This window comes from Carlito syrichta, unplaced genomic scaffold, assembly GCF_000164805.1.
Source record: "Carlito syrichta isolate Samal-C Ts95f unplaced genomic scaffold, Tarsius_syrichta-2.0.1 Scaffold308802, whole genome shotgun sequence".
Taxonomy (NCBI): domain Eukaryota; kingdom Metazoa; phylum Chordata; class Mammalia; order Primates; family Tarsiidae; genus Carlito; species Carlito syrichta.
Genome location: NW_007252898.1, coordinates 91,751 through 105,176, shown reverse-complemented (window position 1 = coordinate 105,176; position 13,426 = coordinate 91,751).

Genomic DNA, 13,426 nt, shown 5'->3' with positions numbered 1-13,426 from the left:
GGGACCCCCATTGGTCCTCACTTCACCTGGTTTGGGATCAGGTACTCATTGATGTTATGTGCCCTGCCTCCTCCCCTGAAAGTATCCCACTAGTGCCAATTCCTTTCATGTAGTATTATGATAAATATTCAGGATCCACTTATGAGAACATGTAGTACTCAGTTATTTGTTTCTGAGTATGATAGACTCTAAATCCACCCAAGTTGCTGCAAAGTCAATAATTTTGTCTTTCTTTATAGCTTAATATTCCATTGTGTGTACATATCACATTTTTAAAATCCAGTCCACTTTTGATGGGCAGCACAGTTGGTTCCATGTTTTTGGTATTGTGACTAGTGATGCAATAAACATGCATGTGCAGGTATCTTTTCTGTAGAATGATTTGTGTTCCTCTGGGAATATTCCCAGAAGGAAGATTGCTGGGTCATATGGAGGGTCAATATTTAGATATTTTAGAAATAGTTACACTGTTTTCCACAGAGGTTGTACTAATTGACACTCTCACCAACAGTGTAGAAGCGTTCCCTTTACTCCACATCCTCTAGAGCATCTGTTGTTTTTTGAGTTATTAATGATGGCCATCCTGACTGGCGTTAGATCGTATCTCAGTTATGGCTTGCATTGCATTTCATTGGTGATTAGTGAGGCTGAGCACCTTTTTCATGTATCTGTTGACTGCTCATATGTCTTCTTTTGAGAAGAAGCTATTCATATCTTTTGCCCGCTTTTAATATGGCTTTTTTTCCCTTTTAGCACATTTAAGTTCCTTGTAGATCCTGGATATTAGGTCTTTGTCAGATATACAGTCGGCAAATATTTTTTCCTATTTTGTGGGCTGTCTACCCACTCTCTTGATGGTTTCTTTTGCTTTGCAGAGACTTTTCAGTTTGATGAGGCCCCATTTGTCTATCTTATCTCTTATGGCATGGGCTTCTGGTGTTTTGATCTGGATTGGTTGCCTATTCCAATTTCTGTAAGAGTGTCTCTTGTGTTTTCTAAGATTTTTATAGTTTTAGGTTTTGTGTGTAGGTCTCTGATCCATTTAGAGTTGATTTTTGTGTGTGGTCATAGGTAGGAGTCCTGTTTCATTCTTCTGCATGTGGTCAGCCAGTTTTACCAGCACCATTTACTGAATATGTTCTCTTCTTCCTAGTGGTTGTTGGTGGAGGCTTTGTCAAAGATGAGTTGTTTGAGAAATTGAGGTTTTGATTAAAGAATCTCTATCCTGTTCCATTGGTCTATATGACTATTCTTGTACCAACACCAGGCTGTTTTGATTATTGTAGCCTTATAATAAAGTTTCAAGTCTAGAAGTATGATACCTCTGCTTTTTTTTTTTTTTTTTTTAATCTGAGGATTGCTTTGGCTATTCATGGTCATTTATGTTTCCATATGAATTCCTGTATGACCATTTCCAGGTCCTAGAAGAATGATGCTGGTAATTTAATGGATATTGTATTGAATCTGTAGGTTGTCTTTTTTTTTTTTTGAGTTGGAGTCCCACTCTGTTGCCCAGACTGGAGTGCAGTGGCCGCTCCCGGCCACCGTAGTCTTGACCTGCTGGGCTCCAGCGATCCTTCAGCCTCAGCCTTCCAAGTAGCCGGAACTACAGGCGCGTGCTACCACGCTCAGTTAATTTCTGATTTATTGTAGAATTGAGGTCTCGCCAAGTTGCCCTGGTGGGTCTCGAAACCGCGGGCTCAGGCAATCTACTCACCTCAGCCTCCCAAGGTGCGGGATTACAGGTTGAGCCACCGAGCCTGGCTAAAATAGACATCTTAACAAATGTTGATTCTTCCAATCTATGAGATTGGAATCTTTTCCCATTTGTTTGCATCATCTTTGATTTCTTTGAGCAGTGTCGGGTAATTTTTGTTGTAAAGATCTTTCATTTCTCCAGTTAGGAAGATGCCAAGATATTTTTTTTCTTTTGTTCGTTTTGTGGTTATTTTGACTAAGATTGTGCTTTTCATTTGGTTCTCTGCCTACTTGTTTTTGGTGTATAAGAATGTGACTGCCTTTTGCATGTTGATTTTGTACTCTGAGACTTTGCCAAAGTACTTTAACAGTGCAAGAAGGTTTTTGCAGATTCTTTAGGGTATTCAAGGTATAGGATCATATTGTCAGCAAAGAGTGATAACTTCCTCTTTTCCTATTTAGATAGCACTGATTTTCTTCTCTTGTCTGATTGCTCTAACTGGGACTTCCAACACTATGTTTTACAGGAGGGATGAGAGTGGGTAGCCTTATCTTGTTCCAATTTTCAGGGGAGATGCTTCCAATTTCTGTTCATTTTGCAATATGTTGGCTGTGGGTTTATCATAGATGGCTCTTACTATTTTGTGGTATGTTCCCTTTATGCATAGGTTTTCTAGGGTTTTTATTAAGAAGCGATATTTGATTTTGTTGAAAGAGTTTTCTGCATCTAATGATATAATCATGTGGTTTTTGTTTTTGCATCTGTTGATGTATTAAATTACATTTATGGTGTTGTGGATGTTGAACCAGCCCTGCATCCTGGGGATGAAGCCTACTTGGTCATGATAAATAATTTTTGAGATGTATTGTTGGATCCAATTTGCTAGAATCTTGTTGAGAATTTTTGCTTCTATGTTCATCAGGGATATTGGCCTGTAGTTCTTTTTCTTTGTTGGATCTTTACCCAGTTTGGGTATCAATGTGATGTTAGCTTCATAAAATGATTTGGGAAGAGTTCCGTCTTTCTCTATTGTCTAGAATACTTTCAATAGGATTGGTATCAACTTCTCCTTGTATGTTTTGTGGAATTCCACTGGAAAGCCATCTGGTTCAGAACTTTTTTTTGTAGGTAGTTTTCTTATGACATAGTCAATTTCTTGAGTTATTATTAGTCTATTTAGGATTTCAATTTCTTCTTGTTTCAACCTGGGGCGGTTGTGTGATGTTGGAAAGCTCTCCATTTTATTTAAGTTTTTGAGTTTGTTTCCATATAAGTATGTATAGTAATCTCCGATAATCTTTTATATTTCTTCGGGATCAGTTGTGACTTCACCTTTTGCATTTCTAATTGAGTTTATTTGGACTTTTTCTCTCTTTTTCTTTGTCAGTCTGACTAGGGGTTCATCAATCTTGTTTATCCTTTCAAAGCATCAGCTTTTTGTTTCACTGATTTTTTTCTGTGACATTTTTGTCTTCTATGTCCCACATTTTGGCTTTTACTTTGGTGAACTGAATTCTTCTGCTGAAGTTAGGGTTTTGGTTGTCTTGCCTTTTCAGCTCCTTTAGGTAATTTGTTAGGCTGTTAACTCACGATCTCTCTATTTTCTCGATGCTTGTACATAGAGTTATAAATTCCCCTTTTAGTACTGCTTCCATGGCATGCCAGAGGTTTAGTTAAGATGTATCTTTGTTTTCATTTGTTTCCAAGAATCTTTTAATTTCTGTGTTGACCCAGGAGTTGTTCAGTATCATGCTGTTTAGTGTCCACGTCTTTGTGAATTTTGGGAGGATCTTGTTGGTGACAATATTTATTTTGATTCTAGTGGTCTGGGAAGATGCATGGTAGTATTTTGATCATATTGAATTTGTTTATATTTGATTTATGGCCCAGAATGTGATTGATCTTGGAGTATGTTTCATGCAATGATGAGTAGAATGTATATTCTGTGGTTGTTGGATGGAGTGTTCTGTAGGTATCTATTAAGTCCATTTAGTCAAGCATCAGGTTGAGGTAATAGATGTTTTCATTGTTTTTTTTCCCCAGTGATATATCTATGGTTGTTGTGGAGTATTTAAGCCTCCAGTTATAATAGTGTTAGAATCGGTCCTTTTTTCAGTTTACTTAGAAGCTGCTTTATAAATCCAGGTGCTCCTGTGTTGAGTGCATATGTGTTTAGGATGGATAATTATTGTTTATCATTATGTAATGTCCTTCTGTGTTTTGTTTTGTTTTTTAATTTTTGGTAGTTTCAAGGTTGGTTTGTCTCATATTAAAATCATGACTCCTGCTTTTTCTTGCTTTCCATTAGTCTGAAAGTTTACCCTCCTTCCTCTAACTTTAAGTTTGTAGGTGTCCTTTGTTATGAGGTGTGTTTCCTGGTGGCAGCATGTTATTGGGTCATGCTCTTTTATCCAGTTTGCCATTCTATGTCTTTTCAGTGGTGCATTTAGTCCATTTGTGTTCAGGCTGATTATTGAAATGTGAGAGTTTGTCTTTGTCATAAGGCTCTTATAAGATTGTTTTGTTTTATTTTAACTTTTACATTAATATGTATGTGTGCTTTTCATTTTTGCAGATGTGCAGTGTGCTCTGTTGGTTTTGTGTTTTTGTGATCTTGTGAAATGTATGGTCTTTCGTTTCTTTTTTCTTCTGTGCACAGCACTTTTTAAACATCTCCTATAGAGTTGCTCTGAAAGCAGCATATTCTCTTAGGTATTGGATGTCTGGAAAGGATTTTAATTCTCCATTGCTGATGAAGTTTAACTTGGCTGAGTAGAAAACTCTTGGTTGAAATTGTTTATCTTTGAGAATGTTAAAGATTGAAGTCCAATCCCTTCTGGCCTATAGTGTTTCTGCAGGTAAGTCTGGAGTGATTCTGATTGATCTTCCTCACTAGGTAGTCTGAAATTTTTTCATTGCTGCCTTTAGGATTGTTTCTTTTATACCTACACTGTGTAGGTGAGTTACTGTGTGTCCAGGTGTTGGTCTTTTCATAAGATGTCTTGCAAGGGTTTTCTGAGTGTCTTGTGCTTGTATAGTCATCTTTCTGGGAAAATGAAGCAAATTTTCTTGAATGACTTCAGGAAGTGTTTGTTCCAAGGTATTTTCTGTTTCTCTTTCTGTTTCAGGGATACTGATCAGTTGTAGGTTTGGCTTCTTGATAAAATCACACCTGTTGGAGAGTTTCTTCTTCTCACATATTTTTCTATATTTTTAATAGATTGGGTTAATTTCATATTTTAGACTTCTAGATCTGAGATTCTTTCTTCTGCTTGGTCAATTCTCTTCTTATGTTTGTTATTTATTTCTTGGATGGAGTTCTTTATTTCTGTTATTTCTGAATACTTTTTTTGTCCAACTCTGTTGTAATTTCATTTAGCTGTAGCCCTTGCATTTCTTGATTTTTATTTATTCTATCCTTCCATTCTTTGATCTCTGTAAGTACCTTTTAGGTTGCTCCAGAGATAGCCAATGTTTGTGCTCCAGTAGCTGTCCTTTTGGGCACACTCTCTTTGTTTGGACTTTCATGGTTACCAGTGATTTTTCTTTTTTTTCTCATTTGTGGCAGTCAACTTATCTTTCTCTTTAATTCCATTGATCAGTAGGAAACAGAAGCAATAATTTCTGATGTTTGCTCTACCTTCTGTCCTTCCCTGAGCTGGACTTCTAGGTTTGTTTGACTATGAAGTAGGGCTGGTGGTGGGGCATTATGCTATCTCTTTAAAATTTTGAGTACTTACTAAGGGGTGGGAGAAAGTCCACAAGGATTCAAAACCTACTGATAAGTCACAATACTTGTTACCTGAGACTTGCTTTCCTTCTCTACACAATATGACCTTATAATGGGTATGCTTGTGTAACCCCTGAATTCAAGATACAGTATAAGAGAGAAAATAAAGGGAAGAAGGAAAGAAAAAAGATTTTAAAAGAGAGAACAAATAAGGAGGAAAGAAAAGAGAAAACTAAGAAACAAACAAACAAAGCAAACAAACTAGACAAACAAAAAGAGAGAAAAAACACAGAAAACAAAGATACAAAAAACCCACTGATAGAGATTTCTCAACTTTAGTATATCTCTTTGGGCGGGAGCTCCCTCTTGTGGTGGGTTCTATGACTGCAGGTCTGTTACTACAAGTTCCTTCTTCGCCTCTGAAACCTGAGATGTTAGAATCTTCCCCCTCTGCTTTCTGCAATTGAAAGCTTGTGTGCACACATGAGGAGGTGGGGAGGGTGACTTGACTTAGCTTCTCCAGACTTTCTCCCTCCATTCCTCTCTCAGTGTGGTCACAGCTCCCATGGCATCCAGTTCATGGAGGGGGAATGGGTCCCCCAGCCTCTACCCTGCCCTCCTGATTTCTTTTGTTTGTTGCTAGTGGCAGGGGGAGTCAGTGAGGCACTCACCTCCTTCTCCAGTCAGATCCGCTGTATGTGTCTATCACCCAGCACTGGCTCAGGGTAGAGGAGGCGGATTGTCTGGGGCTCTGCACCTGCTGTTAACCACCAGAGCTTGTGCATTAGGGGTGCTCTTCTCTGGGTTCATAGAAAGTAGCCCCAAAGCAATGCAGAGATCACTCCTGAACTTAAGATGCAGTTCTGCAGAGGCCACTCTGGAGCAGTTCTCTATCCAAGCTTTAGACTGGTCACTCAGTTCCTCTACGGTCTGCTGTTTCTGCCACACATGGGGTCAAGAAAGACAGCTCCCTCCCCATCAAGTCTACAATCTCTGGATCCCAGGTCCTGGTGGTGGGGCCTTGCAGTATAGCCTGAGTTGGAGGTGGTGGCAGCAAGTCCAGGTGCTGGGTGGTGGCTGCTCCTCACTACTTCTTCTCTAGAGGGACCTTCCTTGTTTTGGAAAAATAGTGTTCAGTTCTGCCCCATGAAAAGCACCAGGGTCTGAGCACCAGCAGCAGTGCTTGTATTATTGGGTGAGCCCCCATCGGCTCTTAAATCCCCACTCAGGCAGACACTCATGTGCCCAGTTACACTCCCATCCATATGCTTTCTTGCCCTCTCACATAGACACTCGCATACTCACACTGGATCTACTGTCATCTTCCGACCCAGGACTCAAGTGTGATGTTTGTTTTACTCCATCTCCTCATCATTAATTAGTTGTCACAAACTTTTATTTATTTTAACATTTTAACTAACTGGATTTATTTAAAAAGAAGACTACAAAATTTGACATCAAGAGAGATTTTTTTTAAATGACCCACAGGACTTAAATTGACAAATACAAAAATGATTGGCTATAAACAATGTAGAAATATATATCCCAATTCTTAAAAAGAACATAATTTAAGTTTAGTAATTATAAAATTTCTGTACTGCAAATGCGTGTCCCTTATCTTTCTTAAGAACTATTCTAAACAATTTGTATAAAATATAACAAATTAAATTTACTATAACTGCTAATAAAAATTATTTTAAATTTGAGTTTATTAAGTTTGCTCTTTTCACATAACAGTAGTTTCTAGCTTCAAATTCTCCTTGAACTTATTTACTAGAATGGTCTTTTTAGTCTTATTCTCTTCCACAAGAGAAAAGAGAAGCTAGTCATTCATGAGTCCCAACAAAAAACAATGTGAAGGAAGGTTCTAAGAGTGATAAAAAATAGCAGTGAACATATTATCTTTCTGAAAAGGAAAGAATTAAGAAACCAATTCTGAGATCCACTTTTGCACCAATGAAACAAATGGAAGTGAAACCTCAAGCAAGCAGAACTTAAGCTTAATGACAGTACACTACATATGAGAGCCAGCTGAGAATATGTCTGTCAACCTTGACTAAGCCCCATGCATACATAGTGACCCTGAGGTAACCCAAATAAATTTCTGTTAGTTCCAGACAAGTCTAGATGATATTTAAAATAACAATGGTACAGTAGTATGTGAAATTCTATAATCTGCCTACCATAAACTGGTTATCTGAATAAGTCCTTGTTCTTATACTCAAGACCAGCTATTCCCCCCTCTTAGATGACATATCCAATAAAAACAGCATCTATGATTGATCTAATTATCTCCCAAGTAGGTAGTGGTGACATCACCACTAATACTAGCATCCAAACTCTGATACAAACAGGAAATGCATTGAATCAGTAAGTCAGAGCAAAAGCTATGTCTGGCCAACTTGACTAATTTCTGAGAAGCACATTAGCCACATTCATGCAACTGAAACCCATCCACAGCACCCAAATGGCAGATGAGAAACTTTTTTAAAAATGGAGTCATTAAGTTGTATCACTGAGGGGAGGGAGAGGCATACCTCATCAACAAGGGTACTTGCATAATCAACGTTTGTATACCTAACCCTGAATTGTACCCCACATCTTTATAATAAAAAAAGAAAAAAAAGTATCACTGGAAACAGGATTCCACCATTTCAAATAGGAAACCTAGCCCAAGAGACCTCCACTAAAGTACAGAAGGACCTGACATATGGGCTCATCACTTTATCACTAGAGTCTCAGGTCAAAACTCTGGAAGAAATGCAACAACCACAGATTGTACATTCTACTCATCACTACATGGAACATACTCAAAGATCGACCACATCCTCGACCATAAATCAAGCATAAACAGATGCCATAAGATTGAAATACTGCCATGCACCTTCTCAGACCACATTGGAAAAAGATAAATATCAACACCAACAAAGTTCTGCCCAAACCCACGAAGACATGGACACTAAACAGCATGATGCTAAACAACTCCTGGGTCAACATGGAAATCAAAAAAGAGATTAAAAGATACCTGGAAACAAATGAAAATGAAGAAACTTCATACCAAAACCTCTGGGATGCCATAAAAACAGTACTAAGAGAGGAATTCATATCTCTACAAACACACATGAAGAAAATGAAAAGATCACAAGTGAACAACCTAACAAACCACCTTAGGAAGATGGAAAAGCAAGACCACAAAAACCCTAAATTCAGCAGAAGAATCCAGATCACCAAAATAAAAACCCAAATTCAGGACATAGAAGACAAAAATATAATACAAAAAAAAAAAATCAATGAAACAAAAGCTCGTTCTTTGAAAGGATAAACAAGATTAATGGACCCCTAGCTAGACTGACCAAGAAAAAGAGAGAAAAAGCCCAAATAAACACAATCAGAAATGCAAAAGATCAAGTCACAACTGACCCCGAAGAAATACAAAATATTATCAGAGACCACTATATACACTTGTATGGAAACGACCTTGAAAACCAAAAGGAAATGGAGAACTTTCTGACATCACACAAACTCCCAGGTTGAAACAAGAAGAAACTGAGACCCTAAATACACTAATAACAATTCAGCAAATTGACTATGTCATATGAAAATTACCTACAAAAAAAGCCCTGGACCATATAGCTTTCCAGCAGAATTCTACAAAACATACAAGGAGGAACTGATACCAATCCTACTGAAAGTATTCCAGGCAATTGAGAAAGATGGAACTCTGCCCAAATCATTTTATGAAGCTAGCATCACATTGATTCCCAAACCAGGTAAAGATCCAACAAAGAAAGAGAACTACAGGCCAATATCCTTGATGAACACAGATACTAAAATTCTCAACAAGATCCTAGCAAACCGCATCCAACAACACATCTCAAAAATCATCCACCATGACCAAGTAGGCTTCATTCCCAGGAGGCAGGACTGGTTCAACATTTGTAAGACCATAAACATAATTAAATACAACAACAGATGTAAAAACAAAACCACGATTATATCATTAGATGTGGAAAAGCTTTTGATAAGATCCAGCACCCTTTCTTGATAAAAACCCTCGAGCATCTAGGCAAAGATGGGACATAACTCAAATAGTAAGAGCCACTAGAGAAACCCACAGCTAGCATACTGCTAAACAGACAGAAACTGGAACTATTTCCCCTGAAAACTGGAACAAGACAAGAATGCCCACTCTCATCCCTCCTTTTCTACATAGCTTTGGATGTCCTAGTTAGAGCAATCAGACAAAAGAGGAGATCAGAGGTATTCAAGTAAAAAAAGAGGAAGTCAAGTTATCCTTCTTTGCAGACAACATGATTCTATACCTCGTAAACCCAAGAGAATCTGTCAAAAAACTCCTTGCACTGATAATGGACTTTGGCACAGTCTCAGGGTATAAAATAAATGTGCAAAAGACAGTTGCATTTCTATACATCAACAATAAACAAACAGAAACCCAAATAAAAAGCACCATTCTATTCACAATAACCAACAGAAAAATGAAATACCTTGGCATCTTCCTAACCAGAGACGTACGAAAGAACTTTACAACGAAAACTACGAAACACTGCTTAAAGAAATCAAAGATGACACAAACAAATGGAAAAATATTCCATGCTCATGAATTGGAAGAATCAACATTATTAAGATGCCTATCCTACACAAGGCAATCTATACCCATTAAATTACCAGCAGCATTCTTCTCAGACCTGGAAACAACAATACAGGAATTCATATGGAATCCATGTGAATCCATAAATAGCCAAAACAATCCTCAGCAAAAAAAAGCAAGAAGTATCACACTCTCAGACTTTAAACTTTATTATAAAGCTACAATAATAAACACAGCCTGATACTGGTACAAAAACAGGCATATAGACTAATGGAACAGGATAGAGATTCCAGAAGCAAAATTCAATTTCTCAACCAACTTATCTTTGACAAACCTCCACCAACAACCACTGGGGAGAGGAGAACCTATTCAGTAAATGGTGCTAGGAAAACTGGCTGCCCACATACAGATTAAAACAAGACCCCTACCTATCCCCATACACAAAAAATCAACTCTAAATGGATCAAAGACCTAAACGTAAAACCTCAAAGAAAGAACCTTAGAAAATGCAGGAGACACCCTTATGGAAATTGGAACTGGCAACCAATTCCTGATCAAAACCCCAACTGCTCATGCCATAAGAGATAAGATAGACAAGTGGGAGGACCTCATCAAACTGATAAGCTTCTGCAAAACCAAAGAAACCATTCAGATAGCAGAGGGACAGCCCACAGTCTGGGAAAAAGTATTTGCCACCTCTATGTCTGACAAAGGTCTAACATCTAGGATCTACAAGGAACTCAAATGTGCCAAAAAGAAAAAAACAAACAATCCCATTCAAAGTGGGCAAAAGATATGAATAAACACTTCTCAAAAGAAGACATACAAGAAGCCAACAAATACATGCAAAAACGTTCAGCCTCACTAGTCATCAAAGAAATGCAAATTAATACTACACTGAGATACCACTTAACTTCAGTCAGGATGGCCATCATCAAGATCTCAAAAAAGAATAGAGGCTGGAGAGGATGCAGCAAAAAGGAAACACGTCTACACTGTTGGTGGGAGTATAGACTAACATTAACTCTGTGGAAAACAGTGTGGCAATTCCTAAAAGATCTAAGTTAACCTTCCATACAACCCTGCAGTCCGCCTACTGGGAATATACCCAGAGGAACTCAAGTCACTCTATGTAAAAGATACCTGCACACACATGTTTATTGCAGCAGTGTTCACAATAGCAAGACCATGGAACCAATCATGCTGCCTATTGAAAGAGGACTGGATTAAAAAAATGTACATATACACGATGGAATTTTATGCAGCCATAAAGAAGGACAAAATCATGAACTTCACAGTAACCTGGATGGACTTAGAGTCTATAATACTGAGCGATCTATCACAGAAACAAAGAACTGAATAGCACATGTTCTCACTCATAAGCGGACCTTGAACAATTATCGTAATACTATAAGAAAAGAATTAGCAGTAGCAGGAAACTGCCATAGGGGCGGGGTGCGGGGGTTGAGGAGGGAAGGTGGGATGGCAGTAGTGGGAATCGGCTGGGTGGGGGCACACCTCATCAACAAAGGTACCTGCACAACGAGCATTTGTATACCTAACCCTGAATTGTATCCCACTGTTTTTAAAATAAAAAAAATTAAAAATTAAAGAAAAAAAACGTCTCCGGGAGGAGAAAAGTAAAATTCTAGTCTTTGAAGCACTTGGGAAGAAGATTCTGTCCCAAGTGCCCTGTCTGTCTGGGTTTAAGACAGCTGCCAGCTTCAGACAATTCTTCCAAATTGTCAGAACTGGCTATGAAGTATCTCTTGAGAATGGTGTGACTACTCCCTTATACCAACAACAGTATCAACGTGGGCAGCGTTCTCTGGATATTTACTGTCTTAAGATGGTCCCCTCCAAAGAGAAACTAGAGCAATGTCTATGTGGGAACAAGGACCCTAAAGATATTGCTACACACTCTTTGCAATTAAAAGGGCCCGAGATTCTGACCACCTAAAGATACTGGATGAGAAAGAGTCAGAGCCAGAGACTCACTCCTGTCAGTGATGAAGCTGCAAATGGCTCCACTTCTGCCTTCTAAGGAGACAAAAGAAACATTTCTTGCTTGATGACTTGTGATTAAAGAAAGAAAGAAAGAAAAAATGAAAAACATCTCAAATAGATGAAAAATCAAAGGCTAGGTCCTAAAAAAAGGACTGACTTTAAAGAAAACACTAAAGAAGACCCACAGGACTGTAGTAATTTTAGTAAAAATAACCATGTGACAAGAAGTGAATGAGCCATTTTCTAACCCACAGTATGAACTCATCTCTTCAGAAACTTGGCAATTGGTCAAAGCCATGTTTTTATAGTTACTTTCATTGATTTGGGCAAAAAGTCTACCTTTTTAATCTTTGGTCCTTAGGCATGATATCAGTTTCTTCCATTTTTGTTTTTGTTTTTGTTTTGTTTTGAGTTGGAGTCTCACTCTGTCGCCCAGGCTGGAGTGCAGTGGCACACTCATGGCCACCCCAGCATCGAACTGCTGGGATCCAGCAGTCCTTCACCTCAGCTTTTCAAGTAGCTGGAACTACAGGCTCACACTATCACACCCGGCTAATTTTTTATTTATTGTAGAGATGAAGTCTCACCAAGTTGCCCAGGTTGGTCTTGAACCTGCACACTCAGGCAATCCACTCGTCTCGGCCCCCCAAAGTGTGGGATTACAGACTAAGCCACCGAACTCAGCCTCTTCCTTTTTTTATGTCACATAACAATCTTTTTTTTTTTTAACTTAACAACCACCAAGGTACCATATAAATGTGAGGTTGCTTACATTGTTGCTTTTATACACATTGAATACCAACATCACCCATACATGTAATATTAGGCTATATAAATGTCTCAAAAAGAGTCCATAATAATTATCCTAAAATATTACAGTATAATCTTAAGGCTGAGTGAGATACAGCGCAACCCAGTGTTACCTATTAGGGAGAAAAACCTAGACTAACATTGAAAACATTGATCTCAAATATATGTCATCAACAGAACACAATCTAAGCGTCAACACACTACTAACTAAGCAAGTTAATTTAAAAATAAAGCAATTTTTACACAAATGAATATGATCGTGCTGTTTGTACAGCTATGGCACACTTAGAAGCAAAGCTTACTAAGAAAATGCCCTTTTACAGAATGACAGAATCATTTATCTGTGTGATTTAAAGAAGCAGTTGTCCTCCCCTCAACCCCTGCAAAAATTTCCATTTGAGATAAGTTTCAACAATTATTTTTTTTAAATGTTTTTAACTCTCTGGCCTAATTTGTAGTGACTGACACAATATTGATAAGACCGCCTTCCTACTCTTCTCTTGCTCTTCACAAGGAAGTAGTATATACAATGGCACAAATTTTACAAGACAATCTGCCAGGGCTCAGGCAC